The sequence below is a fragment of the Schistocerca nitens genome, chromosome 12 (genome assembly GCF_023898315.1).
Source record: "Schistocerca nitens isolate TAMUIC-IGC-003100 chromosome 12, iqSchNite1.1, whole genome shotgun sequence".
Classification (NCBI taxonomy): Eukaryota; Metazoa; Arthropoda; class Insecta; order Orthoptera; family Acrididae; genus Schistocerca; species Schistocerca nitens.
In genome coordinates, this window is record NC_064625.1 from 81,178,730 (window position 1) to 81,201,240 (window position 22,511).

Sequence of the window (22,511 nt, forward strand, 5' to 3'; positions counted from 1 at the left end):
GATTATAAGAAACGGAGCGCGCGCGGTGGGACAATAGACGGAAGGAAGGGTTCTCCAGTCTCCAGCGGCCGCCTGCTGGAGAAGTGAGTGCGCACAGTCGCTGGAAACAAAAAGAGCAGCGCGGGCCGATCTGAGAGAAGGGTCCGCCCGAACAGGTCAGACGGCGGCCAATGGCGAGGGGGATCCACCGGTCCGGCCAGGGAATCCATCACGGGGAGCCGGCAGCGCCAATCCCAGCACACCTGCCGCCTACCTGCGGGATTCTCCACTCACTACCTCAGGGCCTCATACCTGCAACTGCTACAATGCCTCGTTGACTTTAGAGCAAAAATTAAGATTTTTTAAAAAGTTGTATTCCGAAGCTTCAGGTGACACATGAGTACGATCAGGCATTGCAGTTTTTATCAACATGCAGCCAACCTATTTATGAAATAAAAAACTGGGAAATGAATGCTCAAATCATCAAGCAAATCGCTTTGCCATTTTAAAGGTTCTTGAAAAGCTACACCCATTACATGCCTTACAGAGAATGGCACTAATATAACAATACATTCCTTGAGGAATCCAAACCATCACAAGAGCCCTACTGAGGCGACAAGAAATATGTTTACAATGTGGGATACAGACTTTAGGCGGATTAAAAGCTCACACAGCCATACACAGACTAGCAGGCCAAAAGAGATGTTGTTGTTGTGGTCTTCAGTCATGAGACTGGTTTGATGCAACTGTCCATGCTACTCTATCCTGTACAGGCTGCTTCATCTTCCAGGACGTACTGCAGCCTACATCCTTCTGAATCTGCTTAGTCTATTCATCTCTTCGTCTCCCTCTACGATTTTTACCCTCCACGCTGCCCTCCAATGCTAAATTTGTGATCCCTTGATGCCTCAAAACATGTCCTACCAACCGATCCCGTCTTCTGGTCAAGTTGTGCCACAAACTCCTCTTCTCCCCAACCCTATTCAATACCTCCTCATTAGTTATGTGATCTACCCATCTCATCTTCAGCATTCTTCTGTAGCACCACATTTAGAAAGCTTCTATTCTCTTCTTGTCCAAACTCTTTATCGTCCATGTTTCACTTCCATACATGGCTACACTCCATACAAATACTTTCAGAAACAACTTCCTTGCACGTAAATCTATACTCGATGTTAACAAATTTCTCTTCTTCAGAAACGCTTTCCTTGCCATTGCCAGTCTACATTTTATATCTCTCTACTTCGACCATCATCAGTTATTTTGCTCCCCAAATAGCAAAACTCCTTTACTGCTTTAAGTGTCTCATTTCCTAATCTAATTCCCTCAGCATCACCCGACTTAATTCGACTACATTCCATTATCCTCGTTTTGCTTTTGTTGATGTTCATCTTACATCCTCCTTTCAAGACACTGTCCATTCCGTTCAACTGCTCTTCCGAGTCCTTTGCTGTCTCTGATAGAATTACAATGTCATCGGCAAACCTCAAAGTTTTTATTTCTTCTCCATGGATTTTAGTACCTACTCCAGGTTTTTGTTTCCTTCACTGCTTGCTCAATATACAGATTGAATAACATCGGGGAGAGGCTACAACCCTGTCTCACTCCCTTCCCAACCACTGCTTCCCTTTCATGTCTCTCAACTTGGACCAAAAGAGATATCCAGATAATAGGAGGAAGTTAACCGTATAAAACGCCTCAAATTCTCTGTGAAAACCAACGTCACGAAAAGCAGCTCTGGAAGACTGGGACAAAGAATATCAACGGATTACAAAAGGAATCATTACAAAAGAATATTTTGGAACAGTGCACCAAAGACTGGCGGTCAGGTTACCTACCTCTCATACATTCACAGCAATGTTAACCGGACACGGAAAACTGAAGACACCGTGTGTCCATATACTGGAGACAGCCAAACTGTAGGCTACATGTTACTGAAATGTAGCAACTTGGACGGGCAGAGAAACGTTATGAAAGGCGGAAATTGGCCAATTAGCAAGAATGATCTGGTACAACTCTTGTTAAAAGACTTCTACAAATTCTGTAATTCAGTAGAATTTTGAGATTACGAGTTTGTCACCAACTACGAAATAAACTGTGTCTTAATTTTAAGATGGTAGCCATTGCAACAGAAATAAGGCAATATTTAAAATATCTTTTTTCTGCCTGTAACGAAAGTCGCAATTAAATAACTCAATAAACGTAATATATTCCATTTTACGGAGCATCTTAAGCTTCTACGGGACCATAAGTTACAGCTATCAAAGCGCGGATGTATTTAAGTTGTAATCGCCCTTCCTGGCCTCTTCAGCTGAAGTATCTGTAACTGTGTGTAGAGCTTAGTTTTATTTGTAATTTAGTTTCGCCTTATTCTTTCGTTTTAAGGAGACCATCTGATGATCACTTGGCAGTAACTCTAAACTGGTAACGACGTCACTCTTGTGATCTGAGGCTGAAGAACAGAGTAAAAAAAGGATTTACGTAAAGGTCACATTGTGTCCAAATGTAGTAAAAATATGAATATCGCGAGGTACAGATTGCTTAAATATTTTCAACAAACGCACAGGACACAACGGAACACGTATCCACACAGAAATAACACGCACTGACCATTAATAATATAGTCTACACAATAGGCAAAATTTTAAAGAAACAGGGAACTCAAACAGGAAAGCGACAGACAACACGACACAGAAATGACAAATTTAACAGATCATGAATCTGCCAACTTTGAATGACTAACTATTGCCACCTGGAATAACTCTGAAAGCGTGATAGTAGCTGAAAAGTTTGTGGGACAAATGTTTCATGGGAAACGGGGGGCTATGATTTGACGTTGGTTTCTTGTTGCTGGATGGGGTCCCGTCGGAGATACGATGGTCAACTTTTTTTTTCTTTTTTAATGGGATACTGTAGTTTGGTACTTTATTTCTCACAGCAGCTGTCGAGACGAATCCAATGATGAGTAACAGTAAGGTTTTTGAAGGCCAACCAAGGTAACAAAGATGGCATAAACGCCCATTTACAGAAGGTGTTCGAAGTGATGACCATTGGCTTCAGTGCAGTGGTGCAATCTTCTTATCATGGATTGAGTGGTATTCCTTATCACTTCGGCACTTATCGAAGCACATGCCTTAACAATTCTCTGTCGAATATGTTCGGCGTATCCATCTAGCGTGCCTTTGACATGTAAACAACATTCCACGGTGTCACAATACAACACTAATAGGAACGGTAAAACTAGTATCGTCAAATCAAGCGAATGTAGATGATGTATTCCTTCGAAGAACAAGTCCATATGCTTCTCATTTACGGAGAATGCCAACGAAATTCAGTGAGAGCTAGAGACTTATACACTGAAAGGTATCCTCAATGAACTCACCCTTCACGTCGTACATATAAATTTGTGTATGATAATTTCAGAACAACTGGATCTTTAACGCATCGGAAACACATCCCGCAAAGGAAAGTTACTAACGAGGGAACGGGAATTAGTACTCTTGCCACTGTGGTTCGAGATCCTTGTGTTAGAACGCGTCAAACTCGCAAGGGAATCTGGCATGAGCCAGAGCAGTGTTGTTGTTGTTCGGCATCGCCATTAATATCATTCTTACCATATCAGTCTCCACCAAGAATTGTCCGCAACTCTTGGTCTAGTGGCTAGTGTTGCTGCCTCTGGATCACGGGTTCTCGGGTTCGATTCCCGGCCGGGTTGGGGATTTTCTCTACCCGGGGACTGGGTGTTGTCATCATCATCATCATCATTCCTCACAGTGGCTAGATTGGACCTCGAAAAAAATTGGTGTGAAAATTGGGACTTCGTATTTGCGCCGATGACTGCACACTTGAGCGCCCCACAAACCAAACATCATCATGATCACCATCATCATCATCATCATCATCCACCAAAAATTAACTGGTACGGATCGTATGTGTCGCATTGAACTCTGCCGATGGGCTCAGTTTCATATTCAGAGGGATGACACATTTATCAATTTGAGTTTATTTACTGACGAGGCTACATTCACGAACCAAGGAAATGTTAATTTGCATAACATGCATTATTGGGCAACTGTGGCTCAAATGGTTCAAATGGCTCTGAGCACTATGGGACTCAACTGCTGTGGTCATAAGTCCCCTAGAACTTAGAACTAATTAAACCTAACTAACCTAAGGACAGCACACAACACCCAGCCATCACGAGGCAGAGAAAATCCCTGACCCCGCCGGGAATCGAACCCGGGAACCTGGGCGTGGGAAGCGAGAACGCTACCGCACGACCACGAGATTCGGGCGGGCAACTGTAAATCGATATCGGGTGCGGCAAGTTGCACACCAAAATCCGTGGTCGGTGAATGTAAGGTGTGGGACCTGGAGAACAGAATTATAGGCCCCTGTTTCATCGAAGGAAATCTTAATGGTAGGAAGTACACCACATTCGTGCAAGAAACATTAGGTGATTTATTGGAAGAAATACCTTTAGGAAGAACAGATTGCGGTATCAACACGATGAGTGTCCGGCACATTTTCCGCTGATGGCTAGAAATGAGTTGCAGAGACAATTACCAATTCGTTGGATTGGACGGCGAAGACATGTGTCGTGGCCGGCTCGTTCGCCAGAGTTGATGCCTCTGGATTTTTTTATTGTGCGGATTCGTAAAAGACATTGTTAATAAAGACGTTCCAACTACACATGAAAATAGGCGAGAGAGAATTGTGAGAGGATGTGCTCGACAAGTGCCGATTTTATAAGGAATACCGCTCAATCCATGATAAGGAGATTGCAGCACTGCGTTGATACCAGTGGTCATCACTTCGAACACCTTCTGTAAATGGACGTTCATGCCACCATTGGATTCGTCTCGATAACCGCTATCAGAAACTAAGTACCAAACTACAGCATCACATTTATAAAAACAAAGTTGAGCTTCATATCTCTGACGCGACCCCACCTAGCAACAAAAAAACCAACGTCATATTATGGACCCCGTTGTCCCATGCAACATTTGTCCCACAAACTTTGCAGCTACTATCATGCATTCTAAGTTATTTTAGGTGGCGATAGTTTGTGACTCACGCTGTATACAGCCGGTCTCAGTGTACTTTGGACGGCGATGCGGACTTTTTAATACACATTCGAAACGCCTGGGAGTCGTAAAAAGTAACAACTCACATAACACATTCGTTGTAATGGTCCACAATCACCACCCAACTAAAACGGACGCATATTTAAGGATACTTAAATCCAAATGCAGCCTATACCACAAAGTCACCATAGAAGAAAGCGTACACGTACAAAATACAACAGCGGAAGGAATACAGATTAAAACCTACTACGTTCCACTACGAGATGCCACACTGATTAAAACGGGAAGGGATGGGGGTGTGGTAGTGGGAGAAAAGACAGAGACAAAGAGTAATTAAAGGTCTAACAGGCGGCAGATAGTGCATGAAAACAGGTAAAAATCAACGACGACTTAGCACGCAGTTGTAACATTAGCATTGCCATTTGTGAAGTTCAAAGTATAAGTTGTGAGTGTGGTTCACCAGAACCAATACCATGTGTCTGTATTTTTGCTACAGATGAGCATACACAGGAGGAAGAATACTTCGAAAATAGCTGAACTAATCGTAAAATGTAGTCACGAAATATTTTCACGCAGCAAAATCCAGTTTATAGGTAGTCTGATTCACTGACTGTAACATCATTTCGTCGCAAATCGCAAAATGTACGATAATTTAAAGGAGATCCCACGAAACCTGACGTTCCTGGAAATAAGGCACTAATCACAACGTACACAAAATGCGTTTTAGGTCCCATTTTCAATTTAATACTCGTTGCTTAAAACTTCTTTGCATTTTGTAGAACTCAATAAATTTACCCAGGGATGATGGTTGAAAGGTGCTGACACATACTTGGGCAGCCCAATTGTCAGTCGTGTGTTTACTGCCACAACATGTTTTGGGATAACATTATCCCATTCTCAAGTGCAAGAAACAAGGAAAGCAGATAATACAATCCTCCTTATACCAACAGACATACAAGGATTACAGACTTCCTGAGTTAGAACTTACATTAAAAAAAATTATGCCATTAGGCCTCGACACACACGTGCATTGTCAGCTCAAACCATGAAACATAAACCATCACAAGCCGGTGCATCCACCGTTTCTGAGGTACAGTTGCAAGCTGAAAACCGCTACCATCACTTACCAACCACGTTATTTCTTTAAAGCCTAATGCTCAGCACCGACAATACTACAATCATAAAATCTTTGGGAAATGGCTGCCTGGTCCTAGCCCATTCTAACTTAAAACTACCTCTAAGCTTCACTCTGAACGGAAACAGCATGCGTAAATCCTTTGTCAATAAATATGATATATTGATGGCTGCTTCTTAAGGAGGATATCGCTAAAGCGTGCTCGTAAATGCCCTTTACACACTTCCGTCTTCTCATTTAAAACGCCGATACACTCCTTTCTCAAAGCACAATAAATCTCTACCTCTTCTAAATTTGACACCAACCACAATCTTTCTTCAACGTGCAACATCATCACACTTTCCGTTATATCTACCAACGAATGCTGCTCATCCTTGAGATACTTTTCTACAGCTGACGAGCCGTCCTCCCTATGATTACGCTCGCTCTTTAAATCCAACTTTAAAAATCCGGCCCGTCTGCCCCACATATCTCGCTTCACAATCCTAGTATTTTCCTTCATACACTCCCAGTTTCCTCGTCCATTTCTCACCTGTGTCGATCTTACTTCTTAGCCTGTGTCCTGATTTCTTGACCACCCTTTTCTTGTTCAACAACCTCCCTAATTTGTTCGAGATGGTCCCCCAGTATGGCATGATTCCAGATTTGCCTATATTTTTAACATTTCGTTGATTACCATGTCTAACTGCTACATCCAACCGATCCATCAAACCCGCGTCAAAACCATATTCTACCGCTATTTGTCTAAGGGTTTTCATTTCCTCATTCTTGTTTTCTGGACTTAGAGGTACGGAATTAGCCCTGTGCACCGCATTTTTGAAAAATGCTAATTATGCCTCACGCCAGCCAAAAAAAAAAAAGAAAAAAATGGCTCTGAGCACAATGGGACTTAATATCTGAGGTCATCACACGTCCAGAACTTAGAACTACTTTAACCTAACTAACCTAAGGGCATCACACACATCCATGCCCGAGGCAGGATTCGAACATGCGACCGTCGCGGTCGCGCGGTTTCAGACTGAAGCGCCTAGAACCGCTCGGCCACAGAAGGCCAGCCACGTCAGACACTTCTGGGCATTACAAAGAATACGTGGCACATTTTTGCCATAATTGTTTAATTCTTTCTGTAACACAAAGAAACCTATTTAGAGTACAAAACGAAGTATGAAAATTGCATATTGTCATAAACCAACTAAAGAGTAAAATGAAATACAAATAGTAGTAGTAAATAAAAAAGGCATTTAGCTTCAGTAAGATACATTTGATTTAAGAATAATGTATCTTCTACAAGAGGAAGATAGCAATTTGGGGCCAGTTTTTAAATTACCCATCGAAACTAAAAGTTTGCCTTCATACTAGTTGGAAGTTGTTGACTCATATACGGGGTGTCAATGGCGCATGTAGCTCGCTCGCCACCTTGTCACCCAGAGTGCGTAGAGCTTGAGATGAGGCAGCAACGAAAGGCGTTACGCTTTCTCCGTTTCAACTGACGCCAATCGAGTTACAACTCCGCGGCTTCGCTTTCTTCAGAGACCGCACGTGTTTTATTTCAAAATACTCAGAAAATATCCCTGAACCACGACCAAAATTTCGTTCGGGTTCACCACCGGATTTTCTATAAACCGTATAAAGGATATATTATGTTAGTTCGAAAGTTCCTAGCGTCTCTCCATAATAAACACAACAGAGCCTTTAGTATTCAACAATATATTCTCCTTCACTGTTCACTACAGTCTTCCAACACAGATGTAACTTTTCGATTCAGCCACTGTAGCTATCACCTGGTTTTGAGGCGAAGACTAGTCAGCCTACGTTCGGAGCGCATTTTCATCCGGAAAGGAAGTTCCTTAAAGGCTCTTCGATAGAGAGCGGCAAATGTGGAAATCTGAGGACGTAATCAAGTGAGTAAGGTGGGTGCAGAATGCCTTCCCATCCCAACTCCCGTACAGCGTTTTTTGTCAGTGTAGCAGACTGGGGGCGGGAGTTATCGTGGAGCAGCATCACTTCACGCAGTCTCACTGGTCGTTGTTCTTGCATGGCGTCTGCAAGATGTCTTGGTTGTTGCCAACAAATGTCAAAAGTAAAGGTTACACCTCGAGGAAGGAATGCGTATTACACCACACCACCGCTGTTCCACGAGGATGCTAGCAGGTCTTTGTACGAGGAATTTCTACTTTGTTTCGGCTCAACCATTCCTTTCTTTTCTTTGCGTTATCTTAAAGACGAGGATAATGGAATGTAGTCGAATTTAGTCGGGTGATGCTGAGGGAATTAGATTAGGAAATGAGACACTTAAAGTAGTAAAGGAATTTTGCTAATTTGGTAGCGCCGGCCGGAGTGGCCGAGCGGTTCTAGGCGCTACAGTCTGGAACCACGCGACCGCTACGGTCGCAGGTTCGAATACTGCCTCGTGCATGCATGTGTGTGATGTCCTTAGGTTAGTTAGGTTTAAGTAGTTCTAAGTTCTAGGGGACTGATGACCTTAGAAGTTAAGTCCCATGTGCTCAGAGCCATTTCAACCATATTTGGGGAGCAAAATAACTGATGATGGTCGTAGTAGAGAGGATATAAAATGTAGACTGGCAATGGCAAGAAAATCGTTTCTGAAGAAGTGAAATTTGTTAACATCGAGTATAGATTTAAGTGTCAGAAAGTCGTCTCTGAAAGTATTTGTATGTATTTGTATGGAGTGTAGCCATGTATGGAAGTGAAACATGGACGATAAATATTTTGGACAAGAAGAGAATAGAAGCTTTCGAAATGTGGTGCTACAGAAGAATGCTGAAGATGAGACGGGTAGATCACATAACTAATGAGGAGGTATTGAATAGAATTGGAGAGAAGAGAAATTTGTGGCACAACTTGACTAGTAGAAGGGATCGGTTGGTAGGGCATATTCTGAGGCTTCAAGGGCTCACCAATTGAGTATTGGACGGCAGCGTGGAGGGTAAAAATCGTAGAGGGAGACCAATAGATGAATGCACTAAACAGATTCAGAAGGATGTAGGTTGCAGTAGGTACTGGGAGATGAAGAACCTTGCACAGGATAGAGTAGCATGTAGAGCTGCATCAAACCAGTCTCTGGACTGAAGACCATAACACCCTTTCTCTTCGCGAGTAATGTTACAGGATAGGAATGGTTGCTGTTCTTCAGGAGTCAATCGATGACACGGAAGCAGAGATGCAAATGTGGCCATCCACCGGTTTTTGAACCTTCACACTTAAATGCAAATGTCGCACGATGGCGGCGTGATCACAGTTCATCAAATTTGGCAGTTCTAGGTACACTGACGTTGTTTGTTGTGGGGTAATGCGTTTAGACGCTATGCATCCAATACCGTACGTCTTCCTGAACGTGGAGAGTTACTTAAATCGAAACGATCATCCTTTAAAAAAAACCACTTTCTTACCGTGCTCTCTCCAATGGCTTTATCCCCAAACACGGCGCACGTGCTCCTGGCTGCCTCCTCTGCTGTTACCCCTCCACTGATCTCAGGCAGAAGAATACGTCGGAAATGTTTCAATTTCTCTGCAGCTCCGCTCACTGTCGCCAAATGATAAAACGTAACCTCAAACAGCAACAGTGAATTACTAACAAAAAAATTCAATCCGTAAACGAAGCCGTAAGAATCGTAATACCATCATGCAAAACAAAGCGCCACGAACTTACGTACCAACCTACTACGAGGGCTGTCCAGAAAGTAAGTTCCGATTGATCGCGAAATGGAAACTACAGTGAAAATCAGAAATATTTTATTTGTAACAGTTAGCTACACCTTCCAGCTACTTCTGTACGTAGTCGCCGTTCTGACTTTGACATCTGTCGTAGCGTTGTACAAACTTTCCAATACCCTCCTGATAGAAGGCAGCCGCCAGTGCTTTCCGCCAATTCTCTACGCTGGCCTACAGCTCGTTGTCTGTGCCAAAATGTTTTCATAGCCAGCGGTTCGTGTGAGCAGAGGTGAAACTCAGAGGGAGACAATTACGGGCTGTATTGTGGGTAATCAAACATTTCCAATTGAAAACGATTCACTGCCCCTGCACAGTGCGGCTGAGAACTGCCTTGAAGAAAAAACCGCACGACAGTTATGTAATGTTGGCTGCATAGCTTCCGGCGAAATTTCTCAGCAGGCCCTTGTACTTGGCGGGAAGAGACTAATTTCTAGACATTTTTACGCGCTCACTGTGAGCTCAGAAATGAGAAGAGGGACGTGATGCTATGTAGGTTCGTACTAGAGACACTGCCCAACACATCTGTGCAAAGCTTTATTGGATTTTCATAGTCGTTTCCATTTCTCGACCGATCGGAACTTACTTTCCGGACGCCCCTCGTACATGTAGACGCTGTTAAAAAATGAAGCAATAATGATGGATCGAAAAGATCCGAAATGGAAAAGTGCTTAACTTAAATAAGGTCATTTTGTTACTGAATGCGGAAATTACTAACAGATTCGTTTTTGCATTACGACACTCGCTGTTATTTCCATGCTAATGGGTCCCGTTGACAAACGTGAAGGAATCGTGTATAGGCTTAACGCTTCGCTGGATGATTCGAGTTGTTCTGGCAGCTAAAGGTTGTCCTAGATCATATCGAGCGCGTGAATGTAAAGTTAGGTCCAAGCTCAGTATTTCTCTCACATATTATGCCGTTGTTGTTGTTAGAAGACTTTTGCTGCAGCTCTGCACGCTCGTCTATTCTGTGTATGTCTCATCACCTCTACATATCTATACCAAACTACATAAATCTAAATTCGTACTCTTCGTCTACAATTTTTACCACTTACTCTTCGCTCCATTAGTAGATTGACATCTCTTAGATACCTGAAGGCCGGCAGATGTGGCCGAGCGGTTCTATGCGCTTCAGTCTGGAACCGCGCGACCGCTACGGTCACAGGTTAGAATCCTGCCTCGGGCATGGATGTGTGTGGTGTCCTTAGCTTAGTTAGGTTTAAGTAGTTCTAAGTTCTAGGGGACTGATGACCTCAGATATTGAATCCCATAGTGCTGAGAGCCATTTGAACCATTTGATACCTGAGGATGTGATCAATAAACCGATCCGTTCCAGTAGTTGATATGACCAATAACTTTCTTTTCCTCTTAGTTGTATTAATCATCTCTCCACTTACCCATTTAACTTTCAGAAGCTTATATCCTTTGTCTGAACTCTACACATTTTCACTTGCTTATAAGGCTATTCTACAGACAAATACCTTCAGAAAATAATTCGTAACAGTTAAATTTATATTTGATGTTGTAAAGCTTTCCTTTTTCAAAATTGCTGTCCTTACGCCAATCCACATTTTATACCCTCCTCCCTTCGCCCATCTTTTGTAAGTTACTGCTTAAATAGAAAAAGTCATCTACTACTTAAGTGTCGCATTTCAAAAAATGGTTCAAATGGCTCTGAGCACTATGGGACTCAACTGCTGTGGTCATCAGTCCCCTAGGACTTAGAACTACTTAAACCTAACTAACCTAAGGACATTACACACATCCATGCCCGAGGCAGGATTCGAACCTGCGACCGTAGCAGTCGCACGGCTCCGGACTGCGCGCCTAGAACCGCGAGACCACCGCGGCCGGCGTCGCATTTCATAATCTAATCCCCTCGCCATCGCCTAAATTATACTGACGTGCCTAAAGTCGTGAGATACCTTCTAATACCGTGCCGGACCTCCTTTTCTCCGACGTGGACCAGCAACTCGACGTGGAAGTCTCCTGCAGAAATGTTGTTGTTGTTGTGGTCTTCAGTCCTGATACTGGTTTGATGCACCTCTCCATGCTAATCTATCCTGTGCAAGCTTCTTCATCTCCCAGTACCTACTGCAACCTACATCCTTCTGAATCTGCTTAGTGTGTTGATCTCTTGGTCTCCCTCTACGATTTTTACCCTCCACGCTGCCCTCCAATGCTAAATTTGTGATCCCTTGATGCCTCAAAACATGTCCTACCAACCGATCCCTTCTTCTAGTCAAGTTGTGCCACAAACTTCTCTTCTCCCCAATCCTATTCAATACCTCCTCATTAGTTACGTGATCTACCCACCTTATCTTCAGCATTCATCTGTAGCACCACATTTCGAAAGCTTCTATTCTCTTCTTGTCCAAACTGGTTATCGTCCATGTTTCACTTCCATACATGGCTACACTCCATACAAATACTTTCAGAAACGACTTCCTGACACTTAAATCTATACTCGATGTTAACAAATTTCTCTTCTTCAGAAACTATTTCCTCGCCATAGCCAGTCTACATTTTATATCCTCTCTACTTCAACCATCATCAGTTATTTTGCTCCCTAAATAGCAAAACTCCTTTACTGCTTTAAGTGTCTCATTTCCTAATCTAATCCCCTCAGCATCACCCGATTTAATTTGACTACATTCCATTATCCTCGTTTTGCTTTTGTTGATGTTCATCTTATATCCTCCTTTCAAGACACTGTCCATTCCGTTCAACTGCTCTTCCAAGTCCTTTGCTGTCTCTGACAGAATTACAATGTCATCGGCGAACCTCAAAGTTTTTACTTCTTCTCCATGAATTTTAATACCTACTCCGAATTTTTCTTTTGTTTCCTTTACTGCTTGCTCAATATACAGATTGAATAACATCGGGGAGAGGCTACAACCCTGTCTCACTCCTTTCCCAACCACTGCTTCCCTTTCATGCCCCTCGACTCTTATAACTGCCATCTGGTTTCTGTACATACTGAGCCATTTTGGCTCTATGGCCGTGTAAAGTTGAGGTAGTGTTGCTGGTACAGGATTTTGTACACCAACTGACCTCTAGATTATGCCCCATAAATGTTCGATGACATTCTTGTCTGGTGATCGGAGTGACCTGTTGCTCCAATTGTTCAGAATGTTCTTCAAACCAATCGCCAACAATTGTGACTCCGTGACATGGCCTATTGTCACCCATAAAAAATCCGTGGTTATTTGGGGACATGAAGTGCATGAATGGTTGCAAAATGGTCTGCAAGTAGCTGGACATTACCGATAGCACAGTCCATTCCATGTAAACACAGCTCACACCATTATGGAGCTTGAATAGCGCTTTGTTGACAACTTCGTTCCATGGCTTGGTGGGGCCTGCACCACATTCCAACGCTACCATCAGCTCTTACCTACCGTAATCGGAACCCACATGACCAGGCCACTGTTTCCCAGTCGTCCAGGATGCAACCGATATGGCCACGAGCGCACGTACTCCCGCTCTGATATCTGCGGTATTTCGCTCATTGCTGCTTGCCTGTTAGCATTGATAGGTCTACACAAACGCCGCTGCTCTTGGTCGTTAAGTGAATTCAGATCCACCACTGCATTGTCCGTGGTGAGAGGTAATCAATGCAATGTGATACTCTCGCCACACTCTTGACACTGTGGATCTCGGAATACTGAATTTCGTTACGATTTTCGAAATGGAATGTCCCATGCATCTAGTTCCATCTACCATCTTGTGCTAAAAGTCTGTTAACTCGTGCCGTGCGACCATAATTACGTGGGAAATGTTTCCACACGAATCACCTGAGTGCAAATGACAGCTGCGCCAGTGGACTGGCCTTTTGTACCTGTAGATGTGCATATCGCCATTCCATGACTTTCGCCACCTCATTGTAATTCGACTGCACTTAATTGGGCAATTCGTGATACGTGCCGAAATAATTCCCTCCTTACATCGGCGGTGCGACAGTTCAGAGCTCTGTGAACGTCCCAGTTTCCGGTATCTTCCTGTATGTATCTCTCGCTGGTGTTTCTTTTCTTATTCCGCGCAGCAACTCCTGGAGTCGGAGCCAGAACAAAGACGTCCGCCCGACAAGGTACTTCAGCCCGCGACGGCGCGCCTTATCTGACCTGAGCTAAGCCCGGCAGGGGCCGCCGGATTTAGGTGGCGGCAGCGTGTGTGTGTGTGTGTGTGTGTGTGTGTGTGTGTGTGTGTGTGTGTGTGTCGTATCGCCGGCGCTTATCTCAACCTCCAGCTCCAGGTCCAGCCGAGCCGGCTGACTAGTGTGTTTACCGGAGGCCGCCGGCGGTACAGCCTCGCTACGCTGCTACCTCAGCGCCGCCGTCGCCGTGTCGGAAACGCCATAAAAGCACCGCCGAGAGCCGGACCAATCCAGCCGTCTCCGTTAGTTGGTCTCACAATAGTAATTACAACATCAGAGGCTTTTCCGTCTTCTTGTTTCTCTACTGGGTTCCCCCGGGTACCACGTTCTGATTTCAGTTCCTTGGAAATGACTCGCTGCTATTACCCAACAGGTGAATCTGAGACTGCACTGAAAACCATTCAACACAGTTCCGCACTGTCATCTAATGGAAAAAAAATACCGCGTACAGAATATCAAGCCAGCTTTTGCTAGCAAAACAGCATGCGGCATGGTATTCACAAAATCTTGAGAATTCACCGTAACTTCGGTCGACGCCCAACGGTGTGTTATAGGACTCTTACTGTTCGCTATGTTCTGTATGTAAGGTGCCTGGAAACAAAGCGTCACGTACCCGTACTGGAGGCAGTGCTGGTGAAACTACACTCCTGGAAATTGAAATAAGAACACCGTGAATTCATTGTCCCAGGAAGGGGAAACTTTATTGACACATTCCTGGGGTCAGATACATTGCATGATCACACTGACAGAACCACAGGCACATAGACACAGGCAACAGAGCATGCTCAATGTCGGCACTAGTACAGTGTATATCCACCTTTCGCAGCAATGCAGGCTGCTATTCTCCCATGGAGACGATCGTAGAGATGCTGGATGTAGTCCTGTGGAACGGCTTGCCATGCCATTTCCACCTGGCGCCTCAGTTGGACCAGCGTTCGTGCTGGACGTGCAGACCGCGTGAGACGACGCTTCATCCAGTCCCAAACATGCTCAATGGGGGACAGATCCGGAGATCTTGCTGGCCAGGGTAGTTGACTTACACCTTCTAGAGCACGTTGGGTGGCAAGGGATACATGCGGACGTGCATTGTCCTGTTGGAACAGCAAGTTCCCTTGCCGGCCTAGGAATGGTAGAACGATGGGTTCGATGACGGTTTGGATGTACCGTGCACTATTCAGTGTCCCCTCGACGATCACCAGTGGTGTACGGCCAGTGTAGGAGATCGCTCCCCACACCATGATGCCGGGTGTTGGCCCTGTGTGCCTCGGTCGTATGCAGTCCTGATTGTGGCGCTCACCTGCACGGCGCCAAACACGCATACGACCATCATTGGCACCAAGGCAGAAGCGACTCTCATCGCTGAAGACGACACGTCTCCATTCGTCCCTCCATTCACGCCTGTCGTGACACCACTGGAGGCGGGCTGCACGATGTTGGGGCGTGAGCGGAAGACGGCCTAACGGTGTGCGGGACCGTAGCCCAGCTTCATGGAGACGGTTGCGAATGGTCCTCGCCGATACCCCAGGAGCAACAGTGTCCCTAATTTGCTGGGAAGTGGCGGTGCGGTCCCCTACGGCACTGCGTAGGATCCTACAGTCTTGGCGTGCATCCGTGCGTCGCTGCGGTCCGGTCCCAGGTCGACGGGCACGTGCACCTTCCGCCGACCACTGGCGACAACATCGATGTACTGTGGAGACCTCACGCCCCACGTGTTGAGCAATTCGGCGGTACGTCCACCCGGCCTCCCGCATGCCCACTATACGCCCTCGCTCAAAGTCCGTCAACTGCACATACGGTTCACGTCCACGCTGTCGCGGCATGCTACCAGTGTTAAAGACTGCGATGGAGCTCCGTATGCCACGGCAAACTGGCTGACACTGACGGCGGCGGTGCACAAATGCTGCGCAGCTAGCGCCATTCGACGGCCAACACCGCGGTTCCTGGTGTGTCCGCTGTGCCGTGCGTGTGATCATTGCTTGTACAGCCCTCTCGCAGTGTCCGGAGCAAGTATGGTGGGTCTGACACACCGGTGTCAATGTGTTCTTTTTTCCATTTCCAGGAGTGTAGAATAAAATTATTATAATATTTGTCCGCAAAACAGTACCTGTTGTCATATGGGCCAGTCTTGCCATCTCATTCCTACACTGATCAAAAGTATCCGGACACGTGGCTGAAAATAACTTACAAGTTGGTGGCTACCTCATTCGGTAATACTGGAATTCAATATGGCGTTAGCCCACCCTTAGCCTTGATCACAGCTTCCAGTCTTGCAGTCATTCGTTTAATTAGGTGCTGGAAGGAGCGCATTCTTCACGGAGTGCTGCACTGAAGAGAGGTATCGATGTCGGTCGGTGAGGCCTGACACGAAGTCAGCTTTCCAAAACATTCCAAAGCTGTTCTATAACATTTAGGTCAGGACTCTGTGCAGGCCAGTCCATTACAGGGATGTTATTGTCGTGTAACCACTCAGCCACAGGACGTGCATTATGAACAGATACTCGATCATGTTGAAAGATGTAGTCTCCATCCCTGAACTGCTCTTCAAAAGTGGGAAGCAAGAAGGTGCTTAAAGCATCAATGTAGACCTCTGCTGTGATAGTGCCACGCAAAAGAACAAGGGGTTACGCCCCCTCCGTGAATAACACGACCACACTACAACACCGCCTCCGAATTTTACTGTTGACTCTACACATGCTGGCAGGTGACGTTCACCGGGCATTCGCCACACCCACACCCTGCCATCGGATCGCCACATTGTGTGTAAATAATAATAATAATAATAATTTATATATATATATGTATATATATATATCGATATGATGTGGAACAGGTCAGATTACAAGATATATACACTCCTGGAAATTGAAATAAGAACACCGTGAATTCATTGTCCCAGGAAGGGGAAACTTTATTGACACATTCCTGGGGTCAGATACATCACATGATCACACTGACAGAACCACAGGCACATATACACAGGCAACAGAGCATGCACAATGTCGGCACTAGTACAGTGTATATCCACCTTTCGCAGCAATGCAGGCTGCTATTCTCCCATGGAGACGATCGTAGAGATGCTGGATGTAGTCCTGTGGAACGGCTTGCCATGCCATTTCCACCTGGCGCCTCAGTTGGACCAGCGTTCGTGCTGGACGTGCAGACCGCGTGAGACGACGCTTCATCCAGTCCCAAACATGCTCAATGAGGGACAGATCCGGAGATTTTGCTGGCCAGGGTAGTTGACTTACACCTTCTAGAGCACGTTGGGTGGCACGGGATACATGCGGACGTGCATTGTCCTGTTGGAACAGCAAGTTCCCTTGCCGGTCTAGGAATGGTAGAACGATGGGTTCGATGACGGTTTGGATGTACCGTGCACTATTCAGTGTCCCCTCGACGATCACCAGTGGTGTACGGCCAGTGTAGGAGATCGCTCCCCACACCATGATGCCGGGTGTTGGCCCTGTGTGCCTCGGTCGTATGCAGTCCTGATTGTGGCGCTCACCTGCACGGCGCCAAACACGCATACGACCATCATTGGCACCAAGGCAGAAGCGACTCTCATCGCTGAAGACGACACGTCTCCATTCGTCCCTCCATTCACGCCTGTCGCGACACCACTGGAGGCGGGCTGCACGATGTTGGGGCGTGAGCCGAAGACGGCCTAACGGTGTGCGGGACCGTAGCCCAGCTTCATGGAGACGGTTGCGAATGGTCCTCGCCGATACCCCAGGAGCAACAGTGTCCCTAATTTGCTGGGAAGTGGCGGTGCGGTCCCCTACGGCACTGCGTAGGATCCTACGGTCTTGGCGTGCATCCGTGCGTCGCTGCGGTCCGGTCCCAGGTCGACGGGCACTTGCACCTTCCGCCGACCACTGGCGACAACATCGATGTACTGTGGAGACCTCACGCCCCACGTGTTGAGCAATTCGGCGGTACGTCCACCCGGCCTCCCGCATGCCCACTATACGCCCTCGCTCAAAGTCCGTCAACTGCACATACGGTTCACGTCCACGCTGTCGCGGCATGCTACCAGTGTTAAAGACTGCGATGGAGCTCCGTATGCCACGGCAAACTGGCTGACACTGACAGCGGCGGTGCACAAATGCTGCGCAGCTAGCGCCATTCGACGGCCAACACCGCGGTTCCTGGTGTGTCCGCTGTGCCGTGCGTGTGATCATTGCTTGTACAGCCCTCTCGCAGTGTCCGGAGCAAGTATGGTGGGTCTGACACACCGGTGTCTATGTGTTCTTTTTTCCATTTCCAGGAGTATATATATATATATATATATATATATATATATATATATATATATCGATATGATGTGGAACAGGTCAGATTACAAGATATATATATATATATATATATATATATATATATATATATATATATATATAATCTTGTAATCTGACCTGTTCCACATCATATCGATAAGATAATCGGGAAAATGATCTACGGAACATGACGTAACTAAAACTAAACTAAAACTGTACCGTGATTCGTCACTCCACACAACGTTTCTCCACTGTTCAATCGTCCAATGTTTACCCTCCTTACACCAAGCGAGGCGTCGTTTGGCATTTACCAGCATGATGTGTGAATTATAAGCAGCTACTCGACCATGAAATCCTAGTTTTCTCTCCTCCCCCCCTAACTGTCACAGTACTTGCAGTGGATCCTGATTCAGTCAGGAATTCCTGTATGACGGTCTGGCTACATGTCTGCCGATTACACATTACGACGCTCTTCAACTGTCGTTGATCTATGTCAGTCAACAGACGAGGTCGACCTGTATGCATTTGAGCTGTAGATGTCTCTTTACGTTTCCATTTCACTATCACATCGTAAACAGTGGACCTGGGGATATTTAGGAGTGTGGAAATCTAGCGTACAGACGTATGACACAAGGGACGCCCAACACCTGACCACATTCGAAGTCCGTGAGTTCAGCGCAGCGGCCCATTCTGCTCTCTCACGATGTCTGATGACTACTGAACTCTCTGATATGGAGTACCTGGCAGTAGGTGGCAGCACAATGCACCTAATATGAAAACGTATGTTTTCCGGACTGTCCGGATACTTTTGATCACATAGTGTATCTGCCGCTTACGTAGAACTAGACAGTGTGTAGCAAGTGCTGCATGTGTTCTCTTTTCCTACGTTGTTTGTTTGTTGTAGTTGCTTATTTAAATTGATTTCAATTTTCTCATTTTCAGAGTATTGAAGGGCGATTTGTTTTAATTGTTAAAAACCATTCAAAAGCCAAGATCGAATAAAAAGTTTCTTTATTTCAGACGCCCGGTTTCACAGTCATTACTATCATCTTCAGGTCTTTAACATCTTTTCGTTGTAAAATATGTTCATTTTACACTGAACCGCACGCAAAAGATGTCAAGAGCATAAAATTCGGCACATTATAACCTGTTATCATCGTTAAAATATTATGTTTTCAAACATTTTGTAAATAGCCTGTTTGCACACTATGTGATCGAAAGTATTCGGATACCTCCAAAAACATACGTTTTTTATATTAGGTGTGTTGTGTTGCCACCTACTGCCAGGTACTCACACTGAAAAGTATCTGTGCTTTTCTGATTCCTTTGACCACTCAATATCTTCGCCACCTTGATTCCGTCTGCACTGCTGCCACGAACTTCGATGTCATCAGTGAAATAATCAAATTCCCACGTATGAAACCCGTATTTTCCGATTTCTGTCTCACAGAGTTTTTTAATTTTGCAGGCACGCTCATTGGTACATGCGCATACCGTCGGAAAAATGAGTTGCGAATACAGTTACTAGCAAAAAGAAATAACCCAAAACGTCATACCCGATGCTGAAGGTTTACTGCCTGAACAGCGGAAATGCGGTAATCTGTAAACTTTTTTTCATTGTCTTGTAGGGGCCACCTACGAGAAAATAGTTTCGAAAGGCTTGAAATTAAATGTTAAATTTTCTGCAAATCACTAAGTGCTGTCACGCTCAAGCACAGCGTGAAAATAGTCTGGGTAATTTGCGCGCCGTGAGTTAACGCTGCCTGAAGATACATACACAGTTTATAATTATTATGTTTAACTTATTGTGTTAAGTGCTTAACTGAAGAGTTTATCTCTTAGTGAGTAGATGATGACAGTATTTTAAACTTTTAAATTCGGTCAGTTATTGTTTGAAATACTGGAAAATTTGGACATTTGTGGTAAGGTCTTATGGGACCAAACTGTTGAGGTCATCGTTCCCTCAGCTTACAAACTACTTAATCTAACTTAAACCAACTTACGCTAAGGACGACACACACACGCATGCCCGAGTCAGGACTCGAACCTCCGACGGGGGAAGCCATGCGGGCCGTGACAAGACGCCTCAGATCGCTCGGCTACCCCACGCGGCTGAAATACTGGACGTAACATTTTTGTTGTCAATGCAAACCCTTCAGCCAGGGTTCATGCAGCTGCAAGTATGGTAATGAGATAATTGGTCGCCATGGTGGTAATATGACTGATATTTCTTATATTGATTACTACGGAACCTTTCGATGTAAAATAGCACCGTAGGCTTGGGGCCATTACATCAATAGTTGAGGACATCCTTATTCACCGAGTAGGCAGGTAGTTACTAGAGTCCACTTGCTGTTAAAACTCTAGTTAAAATCGTTTCGGGTATGGCCAGAACATCAGGGAGAAGCTTCATGCATATTATCTTGTCAAGTGGTGATCTATCGCGACAACTAGATATAGTGCAACGGTAGAAATTGGCCACTGGAACTTACGTGTTTCCACATGCAGCATCTCTAGCACCAGTCCACCGACAGCTGTTTCGCCGCATGTAGGCACATGGCCTCAGAGAGACAAGTGCACGACCCCGATAACGATAATGAAAGCGGAATACTGTCGTACAGCAAGGGTAGAAACAGCAGCGTTGCTACTGACCTGTTGAGGCGATGTGACGTGGACGCGGGCACCTGTGGACTGCGGCTGAAGACCTCCTGTCTTGCGTCGTCCGTGACCGGTAGCGGCGATGTCCACCTCTGCTCGCGGCAGGGGTGCGGGGGCGTCCAGCGGCCTCCCGCGGGGGTGGAGGTGCGGTCACACAGCGGGAGACAAACCCGCCTGCACCCGAGGGTCGCCAACCTCCCACCAGGCCGTCGCTAGGGTTGCGACAACCGTCACACTCAGAGGTCTATAGCGGCAGCAAAACCTAAAGAAACGTTGTACGTAAATAGACCGCCAGTATAGCTGTAAGGAAATGTTGTTGTTGTTATTGTTGTTGTGGTCTTCAGTCCAGAGAATGTTTTAATGCAGTTGTCCATTCTAACTGATCCTGTGCAAGCTTTTCCATCTCCGAGTAACTACTGCAACCTACATCCCCGTGAATCTGCTTACTGTATTCATCTCGTGGTCTCCCTCTACGATTTTTACCCTCCACGCTTCCCTCCAACCCTAACCTGGTGATTCTTAGATGCCTCAGAACGTGTCCTACGAACCGATCCCTCCTTCTAGTCAGGTTGTGCCACAAACTTCTCTACAGTTCTCTTCAGTACTTCCTCAATAGTTACGTGGTCTACCCATCTAATCTTCACCATTCTTCTGTAACACAACTGTTGTGTTGACAGAAGAGCCAACACCATGTTACTAGGGGAGGCCGAAAGGCACGCGTTTTAGCTCACGCAGGCTGGCGTGAGGAGGGAAGAACTATACTGACGTGAGGTCTGGAACATGACAAGGAACTAGAATTCAGAACGCGGGCGTAATTAGTTTGATACTTAACTTTAATCGATTAATGATGAACGTCGCTCTTGACGGTACATGATTCACAATATTATCTGTTCAGAAGACATAGTAACTGAATATGGCGCCTTACCAGGTCGTAGCAAATGACGTAGCTGAAGGCAATGCTAAACTATCGTCTCTGCAAAATGAGAGCATATGTAGACAGTGAACCATCGCTAGCAAAGTCGGCTGTACAACTGGGGCGAGTGCTAGGGAGTCTCTCTAGGTTAGACCTGCCGTGTGGCAGCGCTCGGTCTGCAATCACTGATAGTGGCGACACGTGGGTCCGACGTATACTAACGGACCGAGGCCGATTTAAAGGCTACCACCTCGGAAGTGTTCTAGTGTTCTGTCTGGCGGTGACACCACAACAACATTTCAAAGGCTTCTACTCTCTGCTTGTCTGAAGGTGTTTATTGTCCATGTTTCACTTCCATACATGGCTACACTCCATACAAATACTTTCAGAAAGGACTTCCTGGCACTTAAATCTAGATGTTAACAAATTTCTCTTCTTCAGAAACGCTTTCCTGGCCATAGTCAGTCTACATTTTATATCCTCTCTCCTTCGACCATCATCTCATTTCTTAATCTAATCTCCTCAGCATCACCTGATTTAATTAGACTACATTCCATTATCCTCGTTTTGCTTTTATCGA